The sequence below is a fragment of the Empidonax traillii genome, unplaced genomic scaffold (assembly GCF_003031625.1).
Source record: "Empidonax traillii isolate 1590-97213 ecotype Southwest subspecies unplaced genomic scaffold, ASM303162v1 scaffold1174:size162724, whole genome shotgun sequence".
Taxonomy (NCBI): domain Eukaryota; kingdom Metazoa; phylum Chordata; class Aves; order Passeriformes; family Tyrannidae; genus Empidonax; species Empidonax traillii.
In genome coordinates, this window is record NW_020956367.1 from 51,891 (window position 1) to 74,305 (window position 22,415).

General features: G+C 43.9%; 1 non-coding gene across 1 annotated transcript; it reads right to left on the reverse strand.

Moving 5' to 3' along the window:
* Positions 1-1,045: 1,045 nt before the first annotated feature.
* Positions 1,046-1,118, reverse strand: TRNAE-UUC. The gene has a single exon. It is a non-coding gene; the product is annotated as a tRNA-Glu (tRNA).
* Positions 1,119-22,415: the final 21,297 nt, after the last annotated feature.

Sequence of the window (22,415 nt, forward strand, 5' to 3'; positions counted from 1 at the left end):
TGTATAAAATATTCTAACCTAACCAACTCGGAGCCTGTTTTCCCAGCACTAGCTGGCAGACTCCCCGGCCGTTAAATAAATAAATAAATACCTTGCTGCTTTAGACATAAAACTCTGTCTAAACAGTTTTATCTGCTTTTTTTGGGCATCACCTGTCCCGGGATGCAGGAATTGACAAGGGGATTGGGAAGAGGACAGAAACTCTCAGCCTCTGGAGGAGACTCCTGTCAAGCATGAGGAAAAGGTATCAATGTTTTAAGATCACGGGAACCAAAAAAGACTCCCCAGGCAATTATTAGTAGAGATAAGATATAGAGCAGTTTTTTAATTGAAGACCTTCATGCCCAAGGGAGTACAGACACGCACACCATGTGTCCAGGAGTTCCACAATTGATGGTATTATTCATCCAATCCTAGAATTATCCATCCCCCAGGTCCTCCCCAGTTCTGCCCCTGGCATGCCCATCTGGAAACTGAGTCAGGGGTCCTGAGACTCCTTCTTCCTCATCTTCCTCTTCTTCACAGCACATACAGTCTTTTGGAGCTCCTCCAAGGTTCTGGACTTGAAGGAAATTCTTCAAGGATAAATGCTCCTCCAGTTTCCAGTGGGCAAGTCCTCAGACAGAATATAAGGGTTGATGTTACTTCTGATCCTCCTGAAGGGACCTCCAGTTCATATTCACAAGAAGTGAGCAACCAGTACTATGACCAGGACTACACAGGTCCTGCCTCTAGCCAAGTGGAGGAAAGGGACAGTTGCATCTACTGGACTGTGTGGATCCAATGACCTGGCACATCCGACCCACGAGAGTATAATTTAATTAATGGCCAGTCTTCGCGAACGAAGATCCGGGGAAGGTCTTTACACCTTCCAGCCTGTGCATTGGATTTTTTAGGTGAGACACGGTGTGCACGGAACTGAGCCCACCCTTTAATCCTAAGGTTCATCTGCCGGGGCCAAGCGAGCTTGGACAGTGGCAGCGAGGTCCTCAGGACATAGATGGATTGCCTTACAGGGCTAGCGAGCTCCATCTGCCCGGGGAGTGTCCCTGACCAGGAATCGAACCCGGGCCTCGGCAGTGAAAGCGCCACGTCCTAAACCACTAGACCACCAGGGGCTCCCACAAGAGTATAAGACCTTAGTTGAAAACAGTGCACAATGAACCCTGATGCCATCAAGATATGTAAGGGCAGAATCGGTCTCAATTTCTGGGATTACAGGGGGATCCCAATGGCTGCCTGTGCTGGAAGCTGAAGTGAGCCTGACTGGGAATGAATTGCAAAAATTCATCCATCCGCCATTGTTCATTGTCTCAGCTTGGTGAACATTTTGCATGTAAATCACCCTCTCTTTTGTACACTGTTGTTATTAGTATTGTTGCTGTTACTGTTAATTTTTTTTAAATCTGATTGCTGTTTCCAGTAAATTGTTCTTAACCTGTAATCTCTACCTTTTGTTTCTCCTACTGGAGGGAGGAGGAGGAGGGGAACTAGTGAGTGGCATCTGGTTTGGGAGACTATCAGTGGGGGGGGGCACTAAATTAGGGAGTTCCATTCCTAAACCACAATACCATTGAATTCCTTCCTGTTTGGCCCATTCTTACAGGCCCTCCTTACAGGCAAAATGTGAACCATTATCATTTTGGATGATATTAGGAGTAGGTAGACTTGAGAACCATGATGATAGTCCCCGTACTGTGTTTTGACCATCAACCTTTGGGCACTTTATTGCCATGAGTAGACCAGAGACTACTTCTACACCTGTGAGGATGTATTGGTATCCTGCAGAGGGTCTGAGTGGCTCAATGTAATCAATTCGTCATGTAGACCATAAATTTTTTACTGAGGTGTATAGATGGTGATCTAATTGTAATTTTAATCTACACTGAGGACATTCTCTAAGAATAGTTTCACAAGGTTTTCTGTCTAGGGGATCTGTGGAGCCAAAGTGCTTCTTTACCAGTGTGACCAAATTTCTGATATAACCAGTCTCCCAATTGATACCATTCCTGATTTAAGGAGCCTTCTGTCTTTATCTCCTTGATTTTAGGCAATTCATCTACCTTTTCATTCCCATTGGTGGTTAGTTTGTTATCCTTGGCATGGGCTTTAATCCATCCTATCTTGAATAGTGTTTCTATTAATAATTGCCAATCTTGAGATCTCCAAATGGGAAATCTATTTACTTCCCAATTTCATGATTCCATTGGCAGAACCACTGTGCGACACCAGCCCAAACATCATAGGAGTCCACACAGATTATTTTTTCTCCATTCTGAGCTGCCAGAACAACTGCCCTTAACTCTCCTACTTGTGGCACTACCTTCACCTTCTTCTCTGTGTTGATGTTTAATGCAACAACCTCGTATTGCCATTTACCATTTACTCTTTTTGCTGAAGCATCAATGAACCAAATATCTTCTGTTGGCATCCCCTCAGCAAGGGGAGGTGCATCTAAAATTGGTGAGGGTTTAAAAGGTTGTCGTAATGCTAATGGATCTTCATTTTTAATAATTTGTAATTTAGAAACTTTAGTAGATCCTTCAGTTAATTTCATTCCTTCTGCAACTGCCATTAGGTAGGCATACCGTTTCCTGACTGTAGATTTTTGTGCAACTCCTTCTGGGGTAGCAAAACCCTTTAAAATAGATTCCAACAAATTAAATGGTCCCCTGATTTGTACAGACTGTTCCTGATGTATTTTCTCAGATTGTTTCACTGCTTGGACTAAAGATAAAAGTCCCTTTTCTCATTCAGAACATCGCTCTTCTGTCTTTCTGTCTCTTTAGGTGCGGCCTTGGGCGGGGGAGGAGGGTTGATGCACCACCATACAAATAGAGCCAATGCCAACAGACTCCAAGACAGATCTGCCACTGAACAAGGCCAAACCTATCAGTGATGGTAGTAACCCTCTGTGATAAGATATTTAAGAAAGGGAAAAAAACTACTGTGCAGAAGCAATTGCAACCAGAGTGAGAATATGGGAGAGACAACTCTACAGACACCAAGGTCAGTGAAGAAGGGGGAGAAGGTGCTCCAGGTGTGGGAGCAGAAATTCCCATGCAGCCTGTGGTGAAGACCATGGTGAAGCAGGTTGTCCCCCTGCAGCCAAAGGAGGTTCACGTTGGAGCAGAGATCCACTTGCCGCCCATGGAGGAACCCCAAACCAGAGCAGGTGGATGCCCAAAGGAGGCTGTGTCCCCATGGGAAATCCACGTTGAAGCAGACTCATGGCAGGACCCGTGGACCCATGAAGAGAGAAGTCCATGCTGGAGCATTCCACCTGTGGCCCTGTGGGGGACCTACTACACTGGAACAGTCTGTTCCTGAAGGACTGCACCCCATGGAAAGGACCCACACTGGAGCAGTTTGTAAAGAACTGCAGTCTGTGGGAAGGACCCATGTTGAAGAAGTAGAAGTTTGTGGAGGTCTGTCTCCTGTGAGAGGAACCTCACACTGGAGCAGGGGAAGGAGTCCTCCCCCTGAGGAGGAAGCAGCAGCAGAAATGACATGTTACTGACCACAACCCCCCTTGCCCATTCCCCTGTGCCACTGGGAAGGGAGGAGGGAGAGAATAAAGTTAAACCAAGGAGGAAGGGAGATGTGGGGTGAAGGTGTTTCTAAGAATTGGTTTTATTTCTCATTATCTTACTCTGATTTGATTGTTAAGAAATCAAATTTATTTCTCCAAGTCAAGTCTTTTTTGCCCATGATGGTAATTGGTAAGTGATCTTTCCCTGTCCTTATCTTGACCCACAAACCTTTTGTTATACTTTCTTTCCCTTGCCCAGCTGAGTAGGGGAGTGATAGAGCTCCAGCCAAGGTCAGCCCACCACAAACAGAAAAAGTAGTTGTGTTTTAAGTGTTAAGACCGGTCCTACCAGGTGGGAGTAACTTGTTTTATTACAGAATCACAGAATCAACTAGGTTGGAAAAGACCTCTGAGATCATCAAGTCCAACCTTTGACCCAACACCACCTCATCTATTAGACCATGGCACTAAGTGCCACATCCAGTCTTGAATACCTCCAGGGATGTTGACTCTACCACCTCCCTGGGGAGCCCATTCCAATGCTCAATCACTCTTTCTGTGAGGAACTTCTTCATAATGTCCAAACTAAACCTCACCTGGCACAACTTAAGACTATGTCCTCTTGTCCTATTGCTAGTTGCCTGGGAGAAGAGTCTGACCCCCACCTGGCTACAACCTCCTTTCAGGTAGTTGTAGAGAGTGATAAGGTCTCCCCTGAGCCTCCTCTTCTCTAGGCTGAACAACCCCAGCTCCCTCAGCAGGGCCTCATAGGACTTGTGCTCCAGACCCTTCATCAGCCTCATTGCCCTTCTTTGGACATGCTCCAGCACCTCAACATCCTTCCTAAACTGAGGGGTCTAGAACTGGACATTGTGCTCAAGGTGTGGCCTAACCAATGCCAAGTACAGGTGAAGAATTACTCAAACTGCTGGATTCAGCCCATCTATCCAGCCTGTCCGGGTCCCTCTGCAGAGCCCTCCTGCCTTCCAGCTGATCGATACTCCCCCCTAGCTTGGTGTCATCTGCAAATTTGCTAATGGTAGCCTTGATCCCCTTGTCCAGATTACCAATAAAGATATTAAACAGAACTGGACCAAATACTTATCCCTAGGGGACACCACTTGTGACTAGCCACCAACTGGATGCAACACCGTTCACCACCACTCTCTGGGCCCGACCATCCATCCAGATCTTAACTCAGCAGAGAGTGCACCTGTCCAAGCCATGGACTGCCAGCTTTTTCAGGAGAGATAGTCAAAAGTTTTACTGAGGTCCAGGTAGACTAGATCCACAGTCTTCCCTTCATCCACCAGATGGATCACTTGGCCATAAAAGGATATCAGGTTGGTCAGGCAGAACCTACCCCTCCTAAATCCATGTTGGCTGGGTCTGATTCCCTGACTGTCCTGTATGTGCAGTGTGATCGCACTCAAGATGATCTGTTCAATAACCTTGCTGGGCACCAAGGTCAGGATGACAGGCCTGTAGTTTACCATATCTTCCTTCTGACCCTTCCTATGGATGGGCATCACATTGACCAACGTCCACACATCTGGGACCTCCTCAGTGAGCCAGGACTGATGATAAATGATGGAGAGCCTCTTGGTGAGCTCTTCTGCCAGTTCCCTCAGCACCCTAGCATGGATCCCATCTGGTCCCATAGACTTGTGGGCATCTAAGTGGCTCAGCAGGTCACTGACTGCTTCTTCCTGGATTACTGGGGGACTATTCAGCTCCTGATCCTTATCTACTAGCTCAGGAGGCCAGTTTTCCTGAGGATGACTTGTCTTATTGTTGAAAACTGAGGCAAAGAAGGTTTTAAGTGCCTCAACTTTTCCTCATCTTTGGTAATTATATTCTCCCATGCCTCCAGTAAAGAATGCAGGTTTTCTTTGCCACTCATTTTGCTATTAATGTATTTATAAAACCACTTTTTATTATCCTTTACAGAAGTGGTCAGATTAAGTTCAAATTGTGGTTTCACCTTTCTAATTTTCTTTCTGCAGGACCTAACAACATCCTTAAACACTTCCTGAGTTGCCTGCCCTTTTTTCCAAAGGTGATAAAACCTCTTTTTTCCCCTGAGTTCCTGCAAAAGCCAGGCTCATTGTCTTCCCCTCCTGCTCACCTTTTGGCACATAGGGACAGCCTGCTCTTGCCCCTTCAAGATTTCTTTCTTGAAGTATGTCCATCCTTTCTGGATCCCTTTGTTTTTAAGGGCTGTTTCCCAAGGTACTCTCCAAATCAACCTCCTGAAGAGGCCGAAGTCTACCCTGCGGAAGTCCAGGGTAGAGGTTTTGTTGAGACCCCTCGTTGTTTCACTGAGTATTGAAAACTCTATCATTTCATGGTCACTGTGCCCCAGGCGGCCTCACCACCACATCTCCCACCAGCCCTTCTCCATTTGTAAACAACAGATCTATCAGGGTTCCACCCCTGGTAGGTTCACTCACCAGTTGTGACAAACTATCCTCCATACACTCCAAGAACCTCCTGGACTGCCTCTTCTCTGCTGTGTTGAGTTCCCAGCAGACATCTGGCAACTTAAAGTCTCCCACAAGAACAAGGGTTGGCGATCTTGAAACATCCGCCAGGTGCTTATAGAATAATTCATCCACCTCTTCATCCTTGTTGGGTGGTCTATAACAGACTCCCAACAGGATGCCAACCTTATTGGCCTTCCCCCTGATTCTTACCCAAAAGCACTCAACCTTATTGTCACTAACCTCAAGTTCTAGAGTCAAGAGACTCCCTAACATACAGAACCACCCCTCCACCTCTCTTAACTCTCCTGTCTCTTCTGATCATTGCAGCACTCCAGTCATGCAAGTCATCCCACCACATTTACGTGATGGCGACTATGTCACAACTTTCCTGCTGCACAATGGTTTTCAACTCCTAGTGTTTGTTAACCAAGCTGTGTGCATTGGTGTATGTGCACTTCAACTGGGCTACTGATTTCACCCCTAACTGTGGCAGTCTAAAAAACCAAAACTAAAACAATCCCAGTATGGGGTAAAACTGGAATGCTTTATTGGACAGAAAACACATTTTTAAGGGCCTTGGGGGCTGGACATGTTAATGGAAGGATGGGTTATGATAATTAGGAAACTACACAAGTTTTTACTGCAGTTTCCAAATAGGTTAATTTTTCTTCAAGCAGGATCAGAGGGATTAAGGGGTTTTAGACATAGTTTAATAACATAATCTCAAAAAATCCTTTCTTGATTCTTCTGGAGTCAACTTAATCCGTAAGGTTGTACTTTGATAGATGTTGTGACAAGGGTCCAGCTTCTTAGATCACAGGATGTTTGTCAACCTCTGTTTTACAAGGTTTGCCACTCAAACCCTACAAGTTTCTTTCTGCTGACAACTTGGTTTGGACCACTACATCTCCTGCTTTTTTATTTTGTAACTGAGAAAGAAAAACTTGGGAAAAACTTTGATTGATCATCAGCTAAATACAAGAGAGTAGACAAGGAACACATAACAAAATACAAAGGAACACAAAAATTCCGAAAAATGCTACAATAAGTATTTTCTTAAACCCTACACCAATATTAAAAGCATTTAACCAATCGAACAGACCACTAATTTTGATTTCAATTTTTTCCCCTAACTGATTGGCTAAAGTTTTCAACTTATCAATACTCTTGTGAATAGATTCTGAGTGTTCACTCAAATTCATGCAGCATATTCCTTCAAATTCTTTACAGCCATGACCACGAGCTAGTAACAGAAAATCTATGGTTGCTCTATTTTGCAAGGTGGCTTGTCTCACAGAACCAAGATCTATAAGCAAGTCTTCTAGAGTGGAGCTGGTGGCATTAGCTTCTTTTGCTAGCCAACATCCAATCCTATTGAGAGTGGCTAAGGCATGACCAGCTCCTATGCCTGGAATCAAAAAACTACTAAAAAATCTCTGTGTATGGTTCCAAAATATCACTTTGGAATCACAGTCAGCCTTAAAACCATGTGTATTAAAATTTTGCTTGTTAAAAGAGCTTTTAAGATGTTTACTGGGTGAAAGGTTCTTAGAAAGCAGGGGGGTTTTTATTGGATTAAACAGAACAAGTTTACCAGAAGTACAGGGTCCTCCTTCTGTTTTGCGAGGAATGCCTTTCCACACTCTTTCTCCACAAATTAGGAACAGATCATCTGGCAGTCCAATTGGAAAGGTTTTAGATTTGATGTTAACTGCATTCAAGAAGTGTTTGCACCAAAAACTTTCATTGTGATAAGTACTTGTGGGGGACACATCTAAAGCTGATGGGTCATGTATGTGTGGATTTTCAGGGTAAAAGTAGAAACACGGGGGCAGTTAAGCTGCCCATGACATCCAATTCTTGAGACTCTACAGTTAGGTTTGTAAAACAATTTTGGTATGGCTTTCTGGGCTGACCACGATCTGCACTGTTCTTCTCGTGGCAGTCATCTATAGGTATATTACGAATTTCTGGGTGTGAGCATGAAGGTTGGTGCTTTTTCAAAAAGGTATCCCATTCTTCCCCAGAAAGGGGAATTTCTACCAGACAGATCTGAAATGGATTTGTCGTGGTGGCAACTGACAGACACAGGGTGTCAGTTCCAGTGGTTTTTGCTAAGGTAGTCCAAATGTTTTTTCTGCTGGGGGTTAGCCATTTGGGTGGGAATGGAGCAGGAGGAGGCATTCTTGCAGGCATTCTGGTGGTCATGAAGATGAAGCAAGAGATGGTCATATAAAATGTGAGGGGATCCATCTCGGTCTGGGATCTGTTAAAACACAACCATACCCTTTTCCCCATGTTATCAAAGGACAAGGACCTTGCCACTGGCCTGTAAATGGATCTTTAAACATTAATTTGGGTTTTGAATTTTCAGGCATGTGTGCAGGTATAAAGTGTCGCTGCACTGGAGTGCAGTTTTCTGTCATTCTGTTAAAAAAATTAAGTACAAACAAAGCTTTGTTTAAACAATCTTGCAGAGTTAATCCTGTATTTCCCTTTTTCTGTTTTTTTAACATGTCCTTAAGAGTGCGGTGAGTACTCATTCAAAGAAATCCTTGAACTATATGTAAAGCACACTTTTATTACAGTCAGAGAGATGCAGGGGGTTTTGCCCCCCTCCCCTGTGCATTCCACCGAGTAAAGAAACACAACAGCTTAGGTTTCCCCCACCCCTCTTTTGTCTCCCTTGCAATGCTACATGCTAGAAGTCTTTCCTGCTTTCCCTGACAGTCCCTTTTGTTTATGTAAGCTAGTTTTATTTTAATTGCCCACAATCTGGGCAGTAACCTTCTTTCAAGCAGTTACAATTTTGCAAAGTCACACTTAACACAGGTAAATTTTACTAACAAAACTAAATTTTTATTGCATTTTATCTTTATTTCAATTCCCCCCTTTTCTTTTAACTAATGCAAATTCTTTTGCATCACCCTTTGTACAGTCCAGAGCACATGTACTTGTGCTATAGTCTTAATCCTCTACCACATCCGTAGATTGATGATTGTCAGAAGGAAAGCTGCCAGCATCAAGACCAAGACAGGGTGGACCAGGAAGTTAAACAACTGGGCTCCAGTGGGTGACTGTGTATTGGCTATTCCCAGAAATATGCTCCACCAATGATGTTCTCCAGTCTTTGCCACTTCTGTAATGATGTTTTTAATCTCTGTGGTGTTATGTTTCACTTGCCACAGCATGCAACATGAAGAAGTATTTACCTTTTCCATCATTTGTTCAACATCAGGATGATAGAGCATTTTCTGGGGGATATTAATATCCATGCCTATTTGTAGTTTAGGCACTTCACGATATAACATATATTTATCTGAGATCAGTTGCATGGTGGTCACAGAAGCAGTGTAACTAAAGTCACATCCTATTAGTTTAGTAAAATTGCAAACACAGAAGTTAGTACCATTAGTTAATTCTTCACAATCATCAATAATTATACTTGTGCAAGGTGTCCTGATGCATGTACATCCTTCGCCTACATAGTATACTTGGGACTGTGCCTGTGTATTTGGGAACATTTCAAAGGTACACACACTATCTTCTGTATCAAAACATAAATCCTCCTTCTCTGTTACAGCATTTTCACATACATATCCTAGTTGTTCTCTGGGTACACAGGTTTCTGTGCTGACAGTTTGCCATCTCCCCATGTCCCTGTCATAGTTTGCCCAGACATTATGCCCCATGGGTCTAATTACTATGTCCCAGTGTATTGTTCCTAATGCTAAGACAGGAAATATAGTCTGTTCTTTTGCCTCACGGATGTTAAGAACATATGCCTCTATCTGCTCCTGCTTTGAGTTATATGTGAAGTTTACTAACTGCCACCATGCCTGATGTTCTTTCTCAAACTTGATTGTGGTGTCATTTCTGGATATGATCTCTCTTATTTCTTCAGGTAAAATTCCTGATGTTCCTCCTCTTATAACTCCTGCAGTTATGGATTATATCCATTGCTGGGTTTGGATACACTGTATTGCTATTGAGACATTTTCTTGTAAACCTCCAAAAACATTAGTCACAACCTGAAAATCTTCAGATGTGTGTTTAGTTAACAAGATCATCAAGTCTGTAGTAAGAGATTGTGTTTCAGCTATAGTCATTAATGATGATCTTAGTGGTACCTGCAGTTTTCCCAAATCAGATGTTACAGTGCTGAGTTTTTTAATTAATATTTCCTGATCTATTGAATTTAATACACCTAGTCCTGATTCAAACCATCCTGTTAGATCTTGCCGTGTTCTTTCATGATGGGATCTAGTTCTTAACCAAACACTCCATCCTTTAAGACTTTGGAGAATGAAGGGCTGACAATCCCCTTTTATAGAGGATATGTTTGTTTTGGATTTTTACTTGAACCTTCTTTAGTGAATATGTAGGGTCCAGGAGTAACTTCTTCTCGTTAGATTGTCTAGTTACATAGGGTCCTACAAGGGAAGGATTATGACCTTTTTTTGTACGTTCTGAGGGTGTATATGAGGAAGGAGTCAGTTTAGTAGAAGTCTGTGTTGTTGAAGTAAATATTGTTGTTGTGGTATCTATTAAAAATTTCTTTGATAGTGCCTTGTCTCTTTCCAAAGTAGCCCAAAGACATACTACAAAAACTGGTTTGTCCAATGTAAAGTTGTGCTAGCACTGATCAGACGGACTTAGCAATCAGTTTTCCCTTGTTATATTCTATGGGTTCTCTTACAGTGTTTTGGGTCTGGGATATTTGTTTCTCATGGTCAGGTATAATAATTCCTCTACATCCTATTTGTATTTCCCCAATTATTCCAGCTAAGATACTAAGCCCATTCCTTTTCTCTCAGTCAAGTTCTAAATATGGTTCATTTTTGCACATGACCACAGTGGTCAGGTTTAAATTAGAAATGTCTCTTCCAGACATACCAGAATATCCCATATAAGCCTGAGATCATGGTCAGTCTAAGGTAATGGCTTGAGCCAGAGTTATTATACTTATCAGGGTTCCAAGGGCTAGTGTCGAGTAAACTTGAGGGTTGTTGGTCCTATAAGTTCTGACATCCATGTTTCTTTAGGTGGCTTCTTCACTCGTGAATAGTGAATCCAGATGGGTTGTTCTTTGATTTTGATTGTTGAAAAGGTCATCAGAAGTACTTGGTAGGGTCCTTTCCACTTCTCATCTAGTGGTTGGCCTGAAAAAGTGTTAATATACACCCACTCTCCAGGGGAAATGTTATGTAAGGGCTGGTCTATTCCCCTTGAGCGAGTACTCATTACTTGTTTATTAATTTCTGACAATTGCTTACTCAGTGAGATCAGATATTCCCGTATATATCCTTCCCCAACTTGTGTGAGGTCTTCTCCTTGATAATAATTCCCATAGGGTCTCCTGTATAGTATTTCAAAAGGGCTTAGCCCTTCTTTAGTCTTAGGTTTGACCCTTATTCGCAATAAGGTTAGAGGTAAAGCTTGGTACCAATGCAGATTTGCTTCTTGACAGATTTTTGCCAATTGTCGTTTTATCAAATGATTCATTTTCTCTACCTGACCACTTGCCTATGGTCGATATGGAGTGTGTAACTGCCAATCAATTTGCAGAATACTGCTAATCTTTTATACAAAATGTGGTCCTCGGTCAGAGGAGATGATGTCAGGTACTCCAAACATGGGGATAATTTCATTAGGTAGTACCTTGACAACTTCTTGAGCCTTATTGCTTCGGGTCGGGAAAGCCTCCGGCCATTTTGAGAAAGTATCTGTTAAGACCAATAGGTATCTGTAACCCCCTTTCCTAGGCAACTCTGAGAAATCTATCTGCCGGTGTTGTCCTGGGAGATTACCCTTGTCAATTGTCCCTATCTCTATTTTATTGGTTGTGTGAGGATTATTGAGGCAAGTCTTGCATTGTTTAGTGACCTGGATTATTGTAGTGTATAAATTTCATCCTATAATTTGTTTCCTTAGGTATTTATGCAGTGCATCTGCCCCCCAATGGGTTTTGTCATGTTCTGCCTGTACAACTTTCCATAGTATTCTTTCAGGTATTACTACTTGTCCTGTTTTTAACTGGTACATGTTACCTCTGAGTTGAGTTTACTAATATTTTATTTATTTTAAATCTTCCTTTGAATATGATATATTAGGACTTACCTCTATGATTTGGCCATCAGGGATCAGGGGGGTAAGTCCTACCTGACCATTTTCTGCTACCTTTTTTGCCTCTCAGTCTGCCAATCAATTGTCTTTTTCCTGGTCTGTATTACCGTTTTAAAGTCCTCTGCAATGCATAATGGCAAGTTTTCTTTGTAATTGGACAGTTTCGAGTAGCTTTAGGATTTCTTCTGCATGTTTTATCTGTTTTCCTTGTAATGTGAGCAGCCCTCTTTCTTTCCACACTGCTCTGTGAGCATGAACTACCCCAAAGGCATACCTCGAGTCTGTCCAAATATTGTCTTTTCCCTTTCCTAATTGCAATGCTCTGGTGAGTGCAATTATCTCTGCCTTTTGTGCAGAAGTTCCAGCAGAGAGTGCCTGCGCTTCGATGATGTGATCTGTGGTTGTTATTGCATATCCAGCTTTGCGGGTTCTGTTTTTCACATAACTACTTCCGTTGGTAAACCCCGTTTCTGCCTCAGGCAGCGGTGTGTCTTTTAAGTCCAGTTGGCTGGAATATGTTGCTTCAATTGTTTCAATACAACTATGATGCACTGGTTCCCTGTGGGGGAACCCAGCTGGTTCTGGGCTCTCTGTAAGCTGAAATACTGAAGATGGAACATCTACACCTGGCAGAGAGTCAACCACGGACAGAAAGGACTGTAACACAGAATGAGTTTCCTGTCAAGAATGCTGACCTATTGTGTTCAGACATGTGTGGTTGTATGTCCAATCATGAGTTATTATGTTAGTAGTAAACCAATGGTGCGTGTACATGTGTCACCTAGAACTGTATAAAGTAGTTGCACTGTTGTAATAAAGTTACTCGTATCCTGAAGCTGTGTTGTGTCCTGCCTCGACCCACGACAGTTCCCCTGTAGTCACTGAACTTGACAGAAACGTTACTGGGTTGACGATGTTAGTGGTGATGATTTCCACGTCATCTTGTTCTACTAGGATGGTTTGGTGTTTGAGAAACCTGGAGGGCGAGAACCAGTGACTCCCTTTCTGTTCTAGCACTGCTGAAACCACATGTGACACAAGAACAGTCACTTTCTGTCCCATTATGAACTTTTGTGCTTCTTGAATGTTCAGCACTACTGCTGCTACTGCCCTCAAGCATCCTGGACATCCTTTGCTTACTTCATCTAATTGCTTAGAGAAGTATGCCACTTCTCCTCGATAGGGTCCCACTGGCTGGGCTAAAACTCCCAATGCAATCCCTTGCCTTTTGTGTGAAAAAAGAAAAAAAGGTTTAGTCGCATCTGGGAGGCCCAGTGCAGGTGTGTCATGGTTCAGGTTTTAGCAAGGAATTTTTTCTTTCCCTTCCCCCTGCCATGTGTGCCCTGTGTATAGACCACCAGGTGGCTATCAGATGAACAAAAGAATCGGCCTCTCCACTAATGGCTGAGAGATTAGTCTCCTAGGAAATGGGTAGATGAAGGAACTAAAGTCTACTTTTTTGTCTTGTCTCCGGGGCAATGGGGGAGGAGGAATTTTGCTGGGTGTGGGGTATGGCTGGGGCTGGTGGGGGTGCCGGTGGGCTGGGAATGAGGACGGCAGGACACGTCATCGGAGGAGAAGCTCGCTGCTGTCTCTTTCTGCCCTGAGTCATTGCCAGTTGCAATTTTGGACTGAGGTGGATTCTAACCAGCTGAAGATCGTGAGTTTTCTTCCATTGGAAGAATTTTCTGTTTTATTGCTGGTTTTATTTCCTTTCCCTTTCCCCCCCCCCCCCTCCCACTCCCTCTTCTCCTTTCACAGTGTGGGAAGGGAAGGGGAATTGAGGGGGTTTTTTTGTTTTGTTTTGTTTTTTCTCCGGCATACCCTGGAGGATGTTGCTTTTCCCCCTTCCCTCATCCCACGTGGCAGTAACCGGGGATCTCACAGCGCCATCTGGTGACAGGTTCTGCACTTCCAGTGATCCAACAGTGCCACCTGGTGACTACTATAGGACACTACAAGTTCTGCACCTCCAGTGACCCAACAGCGTCACCTAGTGAATGGTACAGGACATTACAAACTCTGCATCTCTGGTGACCCGACGGTGCCCCCTATTGACTGTGGTTGGAATTGCACCAAAGGGTGCAAATTTGAACTGTTTACTTTTCTCTTTGCCTGATTATGTGTTTGTTTCTTTGAAGGGGATTATTTGTGGGTATAGGAGTATTGTTTGGTTTTTTTACTTGTGCTTTTTTTGTGTTTCTGTTAATACACACATATCTTTTAATAAAGGGCTGTTATTTTCCCTTTTCCATAATTTGTTTTCTTTCAATTGGAACCTTTTAATTTTGGATTCATAATTGCTTAGAAAGAGAAGTTTGGGTCTTTCCTCCTAACCCATCCTCAGCAAAAGACTCCTCTCATTTAAACTGGGGTATTTTTTGGTGTCCAACGTGGGGCCCAAGAGAGGAAAAGTGGAAAACAAATAACTGCCCTTGTGTGACTTTATACATATTTGTGAACTTGTAGGCACCATGAAGTCTAAGGTCATAGCTTTTCTGTGGTATATAATTATGCTGAAATCTATGTCCCACCTGTCGATGTTTTTCAGCTCAGACACTATGACCTTCATTGCAATAACTATGTTTGAGATCTTGCATTGGTTTTATGACATAACAAACTCAACACCTGTTATTTTCATTCGGGATATGTTCTCAAGGATATATTACTGCTCTAGCCTACACTGTCTCCTTTGGGGTTTTAAGGATAATGGCACCTATCCCTATGGAGAAACACAGGGGGCTATATTTGCCCAGCCCTTCATCCATTTTCCCTTTGGTTCCAATACAATGGCCTCTGAGAGATTTAAACTCTCTTTAGATGTAAGAGACGTTTTAATTTTTGGACTTCTAGTGCAAGGTGTCATATCTATTGCCATGATGACATATCTAATATTCGTAGTCAGGGCCAGGAATTACCAAGAAGTCAGCCCCAGTAGTGGAAAATCTCGAATGGCATGGGCCATGGGAGGATATGGGTAAATTTCTAGAAAGTGGTTCAGTTCCTACAACATGGAAACTCACTCTTGAACAACTTCTAAACCCTACAAAGATAATGACAGCTGTGAGGGAGAGAGGTCGTGGTAGACCCATAGAGAGGCAGGTGGTAGATGCATGTGGGGTTTTAACCGTTGCCTACAGAAAGTTACTCAGTATGCTGCAACCCTCACAGGGAATAGGAAAAGATGAAAACGAGAGGTCTGATACAAGGGTGACTCCAGTTAAGACCAGTTCCAAGGGACCAAACAAGTCAATGGAGGTTGCCCCTATCCAAAATAAGACCAAATCAACCTGTCCAGTTGATGATGATGGGGAGGCAGGACCCTCACAGGCAGCTAACCCAGAGCCAGAAATCATCACTGAGTCCTTATCGTATGGCAACCTCCGGAAATTACTGGCAGACATTATTCGTCACCCGAATGAGCCCATACTGACATGGATGATCCGAGTTTGGGACTCCACGGGTGATGCCATAAATCTTGATGGCGGTGAAGCAAGGTTCTTGAGGTCTATTGCCCAGGATGTGGGCCTTGAAGAGGCATTTGTGAGAGAACCAAAGCCCCTGTCTCTCTGGGTACGGTTGTTGGATGCTGTGAGAGAGAGGTTCGTTTACAGAGAGGCCTTGCAGACAGACCATTGTGTGAAGAGTTGGAATACCATGGAGGAGGGGATCCAACGCCTGAGGGAAATGGCACTGTTGGAGGTACTGTTTGGAAGGATATTCAAGCCAATGGCGATCCTGACAAGGTTAAATGTACACCACTCATGTGGTGGATCTTCATACGTATGGGGTCATCTGCACACGTCAGTTACCTGACATCATTGGAGGCTGGGGAAAAGAGAGAACCAGTGACGTTTATAGCAAATAAACTTTGGATGTACAACAGTATGGTCCATGAATAATTACAAACCCGCGTTTCCTCTGTAGAGACCTCAATCAATAACCTCACTACCATAGCTACAAAGCTACAAGATCAACAGGAGAAAATCCTGGAAAAAATTGAGAGAAACAGTTCCCAGGTGGCACCAGTGAGAACCAGGCGCCCCCCAGCTAGAGAGGGTAGACAGACCTCACGAACCGAGCTGTGGTATTTCCTATTTGACCATGGAGAAGACATGAGACAGTGGGACACGAAACCTACCCATGTCTTGGCAGCCCGAGTACAAGAGTTGAAGGACAAGGAAAAGGCAAAGTCCATGAAAGTGAGTGCAGTGCCGGTATCCTGTGGGCAGGGATCTGACCCACTAGAAGGTACCTCCTGCGGGTATTTGCAGACGGAAAACTGTGACGAGCAGGACAGAGACCAGTATTAGAGGGGCCCTGCCTCTAGCCAGGTAGAGGCACAGGACAACGGGGTCTATTGGATGGTGTGGATCCGATGGCCTGGCACATCAGACCCACAAGAATACAAGGTTTTGGTTGACACTGGCACTCAGTGTACGTTAATCCCCTCAGGACATGTGGGACCAGAGGTTATTTCCATTTCTGGGGTGACAGTAGGGTCTCAACAGTTGACTGTGTTGGAAGCTGAAGTGAGTTTAACCGGGAAGGAGTGGCAGAAACACCCCCTTGTGACCGGTCCAGATGCCCCATGTATCCTGGGCATTGACTACCTCAGGAATGGGTATTTCAAAGACCCCAAGGGACATAGGTGGGCTTTCGGAATAGCTGCTGTAGAGACAGAAGCAGTTAAGCAGTTGAATTCACTACCTGGCCTCTCGGACAACCCCTCTGCTCTGGGACTATTGAAGGTTGAGGAACAGCGAGTGCCAATTGCCACTACAATAGTGCACCATCGGCACTACTGAACAAATCGAGACTCTGTGATTCCCATCCATAAGATGATCTGTGAGCTGGAGAGCCAAGGAGTGATCAGCAGGATCCACTCCCCCTTCAACAGCCCCATCTGGCCTGTGCGTAAGTCTGACGGAGAATGGAGATTGACTGTGGACTATCGTGGCCTTAATGAAGCCACCCCACCACTGAGTGCTGCTTTTACAGACATGTTGGAGATCCAGTACAAGCTGGAGTCTAAAGCAGTGAGGTGATACGCCACTACTGACATCGCAAATGTGTTCTTCTCCATTCCCTTGGCAGCAGAGTGCAGGTCGCAGTTTGCTTTCACATGGAGGGGGGTGCAGTACACGTGCAGTACACGTAGAACCGACTGCCCCAGGAGATCCTAGCAGCTTATGAGGGAGTACAAGCTACCTCCGAGGTGATTGGCACAGAAGAACAACTCCTCCTGGCACCTCGGCTACCGGTATTGAGTTGGATGTTCAAAGGGAAGACGCCCTCTACGCATCATGCCACTGATGCCGCTTGGAGCAAATGGATCGCCCTGATCACGCAGTACGCCTGCATTGGAAACCCAAATCGCCCTGGGATCCTAGAAATCATCACGAACTGACCAGAAGGTGAAAATTTTAGTCTAGCAGAAGAAGAAGAAGGGGGAGTAGGTGGTACGGGCAGAGGAAGCCCCAGCATACAACCAACTACCAGAAGAAGACATACGCTGCGCACTCTTTACTGATGGTTCCTGCCACATTGTAGGGATGAAACGTAAATGGAAAGCAACTGTATGGAGTCCCACACGACAAGTTGCAGAAGTTATGGAAGGAGAGGGTGAATCAAGCCAATTTGCAGAGCTCAAAGCTGTCCAGTTGGCATTGGACATTGCTGAACGAGAGAAGTGGCCAAAACTTTACCTCTACACGGACTCATGGATGGTGACCAATGCCCTGTGGGGGTGGTTGGACAGATGGAAGAAGACCAATTGGAAACGTAGGGGAAAACCCATCTGGGCCGCTGATATATGGCAAGACATTGCTACCCGGGTAGAGAAGCTGATTGTGAGGGTCCGTCACGTAGACCTTCAAGTGCCCAAAAATCAAGCCAATGAGGAGCATCGCAACAATGAACAGGCAGACCGAGTTGCACAAATTGAGGTGTCACAGGTAGACCTAGACTGGCAGCACAAAGGCGAATTGTTCTTAGCACGATGGGCCCATGATGCAGCCAACCATCAGGGCAGAGATGCCACCTACAGATGGGCACGAGACTGAGGGGTGGATCTAACCATGGATGCTATCTCTCGGGTTATCCATGACTGTGAGACGTGTTGCCATTAAACAGGCTAAGAGACTGAAATCCCTGTGGTATGGTGGATGGTGGAATAAATACAGGTATGGGGAGGCTTGGCAGGTCGATTATATCGCACTGCCACAGACCCGTCAAGGTAAACGCTATGTGCTCACCATGGTGGAAGCCACCACTGGATGGTTGGAGACGCATCTGGTGCCCCACGCCACTGCCAGAAATACCATCTTGAGCCTCGAAAAACAGGTCCTGTGGCAGCATGTCACCCCAGAATGGATTGAGTCAGATAATGGGACACACTTCAAGAATAGTTTAGTTACCACCTGGGCGAAAGAGCATGGCATTGAATGGGTCTATCACATACCATACCATGCAGCAGCTGCCGGGAAAGTTGAACGGTGCAATGGACTGTTGAAGACTACCCTGAAAGCATTAGGTGGAGGGACTTTCAAACACTGGGTTCAGCACCTAGCAAAGGCTACATGGTTAGTCAACACTAGAGGTTCCGTCAATTGAACCGGCCCTGCCCAGTCAGAGTCCCTTCACAACGTAGACTTGGACAAGGTCCCAGTGGTTCACGTGAGGGGTATGTTAGGTAAAACAGTTTGGGTTAACCCTGCCTCAAGCAAGGGCAAATCCATTCGTGGAATTGTTTTTGGCCAATGACCTGGTTGCACATGGTGAGTGATGCAAGAAGATGGAGAAACCCAGTGCATACCTCAAGGAGATATTATCTTAGGGTAAACAGGCCATAGTTCTGTATCTGTATTTGTACCTATATATTTGTGAATGTGTACATAGTTTAGAATGATTTATGTATGTATGGAGTTCAAAAAAAGTTTAATTTGATAGATGTATGGTAGCATGGGAAAAGGGAAAAAAAAAATTAGGGGTGGATAATGTCACGGTTCAGGTTTTAGCAAGGAATTTTTTCTTTCCCTTCCCCCTGCCATGTGTGCCCTGTGTATAGACCATCAGGTGGCTATCAGGCGAACAAAAGAATCGGTCTCTCCACTAATGACTGAGAGATTAGTCTCCTGGGAAACGGGCAGATGAAGGAACTAAAGTCTACTTTTTCTCTCGTCTCCAGGGCAAAGGGGGAGGAGGAAGTTTGGTGGGTGTGGGGTGTGTTTGGGGCTGGTGGGAGTGCGGTGGGCTGGGGTTGGGGATGGTAGGACACGTCGTCGTTGGAGGAGAAGCTCACAGCTGTCTCTTTTTGCCCTGAGCCATTACCAACTGTAATTTTGGACTGAGGTGGATTCTAACCAGCTGAAGATCGTGAGTTTTCTTCCATTGGGAGAACTTTCTGTTTCATTGCTGTTTTTTTTTTTTTAATTTCCTTTCCCTCCCCCCCCACTTCCTCTTCTCCTTTCCCAGTGTGGGAAGGGAAGGAGAATCGAGGTTTTTTTGCTTGTTTGTTTGTTTTTTTTCTCTGACATACCCTGGAAGGTGTTGCTTTTCCCCCTTTGCCCATCCTACGTGGTGGTGACCAGAGATCTCACAGTTCCGTCTGGTGACGGGCACCGGACATTACAAGTTCTGCACCTCCAGTGATCCAACAGCGCCACCTGGTGACTACTATAGGACACTACAAGTTTTGCTTCTCCAGTGACCCAACAGCACCACCTGGTGAATAGTACAGGACATTACAAGTTTTACATCTCCAGTGACCCTACGGTGCCCCCTGCTGACTGTGGTTGGAATTGCACCAAAGGGCGCAAAATATGAAGTTTTTACTTTTCTCTTTGCCTGTTTATGTGTTTGTTTCTTTGAAGGGGATTATTTGTGGGTATAGGAGTATTGCTTGGTTTTTTTACTTGTTTTTTTGTGTGTTTCTGTTAATACACACATATCTTTTAATAAAGGGTTATTTTCCCTTTTCTATAATTTGTTTTCTTTCAATTGGAGCCTCTTAATTTTGGATTTATAATTGCTTAGAAAGAGAAATTTGGGTCTTTCCTCCTAACTCATCCTCAGCAAAAGACCCTTGTCTCATTTAAACTGGGACAAGGTGCTTGCATCAGTTTCTTCTTAAGTTGATGGAAAGCTTGCCTTGCTTTCCCAGTCCACACTAATTGTTTAATCTCGTCTTGTAGAATCTGATAGAGAGGTTTGACTATCGGTCCATATTTGTAGATCCAAAGCATACACCAACCAGTCATTCCCAAAAATGTGTGAAGTTCCTTTGGAGTCTGGGGCAGAGGTATTTTACAGATGGTTTCTTTCCTCTCTGATCCTAGTGGACGTTGTCCTCCTGAGATTTAATATCCTAAATAGGTGACTTCCTTCTTGACAATCTGGGCTTTACTTTTTGGATACCTTGTACCCTTTCAGCCCCAGAAAGTTTAATAAACTTACAGTCCATTCTCCACATTCGTCCTGGGTCCTAGTTGCAATTAACAAATCGTCCACATACTGCAGGAGGACTCTGCTGTCTGACGGTGCAGTCCATTCTTCAAGATCTTTTGCAAACTGGTTCCCGAAGATTGTAGGACTATTTTTGAATCCCTAATACAGTTCAGGTGCACTGGGATCGGGGACCAGTGTCTGGATTTTCCCATTCAAAGGCAAACAGATTTTGACTTTTAGGGTCCAAAGGTAGGCAGAAAAAGGCATCTTTTAAGTCTAGGACAGAAAACCAGATATATTCATTTTTTAGTTTGGTTAAAAGTGTATATGGGTTTGCTACTACTGGGTGGAGCTCTTCAACAATTTTATTAATAGTCCTGAGATCTTGAACTAGTCTATAATTTTTGCCATCCGATTTTCAGATTGACAATATAGGTGTGTTGAATTTTGATTTCCATTCAATTAACAACCCAAATTTGATAAAATTGTCAATTATCCCTTTTCTATATTCTAGTTTGAGAGGATACTGTTTGATTCTTACCAGCTGTGTTCTGGGTTTTAGCCTTACTTCTATAGGTTGAGTGTTTTTAACCCTTCCTGGGGTCGTGTCAGCCCAAACCCCAGGGAAGACTTGATCAAGGATTGATGACGGTACTTCTCCCGATATCTGTGGCTGAATTAAAGCAAGACTTAAGATTTCGATTAGTTCATTTTCTCTTACTTTGACTTGCATATCCCTATTTTTAAATTTAATCTCTGCATTCAGTTTTTCTAGTAAATCCCATCCCAAAAGTGAGTGAGGCATATAAAGGAACTTGTGTATACCTAAAGCCTTACCTAATTTAAAACTTAAAGGTTTCATAAAAGATACATTCTCAACTTGACCAGTGACCCCAACAACATTCAAAGATACATTATATATAACATTTAGTTCTTGATTTAACACAGAAAATTTTGCTCCAGTATCTACCAAAAACTCTATTTTATGTTTATATTTCCCCAGTTCCATTAAAACCAGGGGGTCTCTGGAGTGCAAACCCCCCAGTCCCCCTTAATCCTGGTCTAATTCTGCCACCAAAGTAGGTTTTTGTCTATTTTGTGAGCGTTCTCTTTTCCAGTGTCCACTTTGTTTACAAATTGCACATTGATTGGGTCTCAATTTGCCATAATTACTGTTTCCAGGGTGTCGTTCAGGTCTTCCAGGGCTAGGGTCTTTCCTATCCAGGGTGGGGATAGTTGCCTTTGTGATAGTTTTACTTAATTTCTGTCTTTCTACCCCTTCCCTGTTCCTGTATACCCGCCACTCCGCCTCAGGTAATTTTTCAATATTCCTCTGATCTTCAGCCTTTAACTTCTGTAATTTGCGTTGGATGTCATCTGAGGACTGACCCAGCAACAGTGAGATTAGCTGCTGTTTGCCCTGATACCCTGACGGGTCCGAGGTGGTGTAAGTTCGCATTGCTTCTGTTAAACAATCTAGAAATTCAGTAGGGGTTTCTCTGCTGTTTTGTTTTACTGCATAAAGAGAACCCCAATTCACAACTGTGGGAACTGCATTTTCCATTCCGTGAGCCACCCATCCCCAGTATTTCTGGAGAAGTTGGTAATGATCGGGATTATTATAGTCCCAACATGGTTTGTCTCATGGAAAGAAAATATTTAAATCATCATCAGGCCTTAACATGGTTTTTGCAAATGCGTTGCTGCTTTTAATATTAACTCCTTTTCAGTTTCTGTCAAGGCATCTAGCATCAAGCCGATATCATCCAAGTCTGGATCCAAAGATTTAATATATGCTTTAAACTTCTTTGCTACCCCAACCA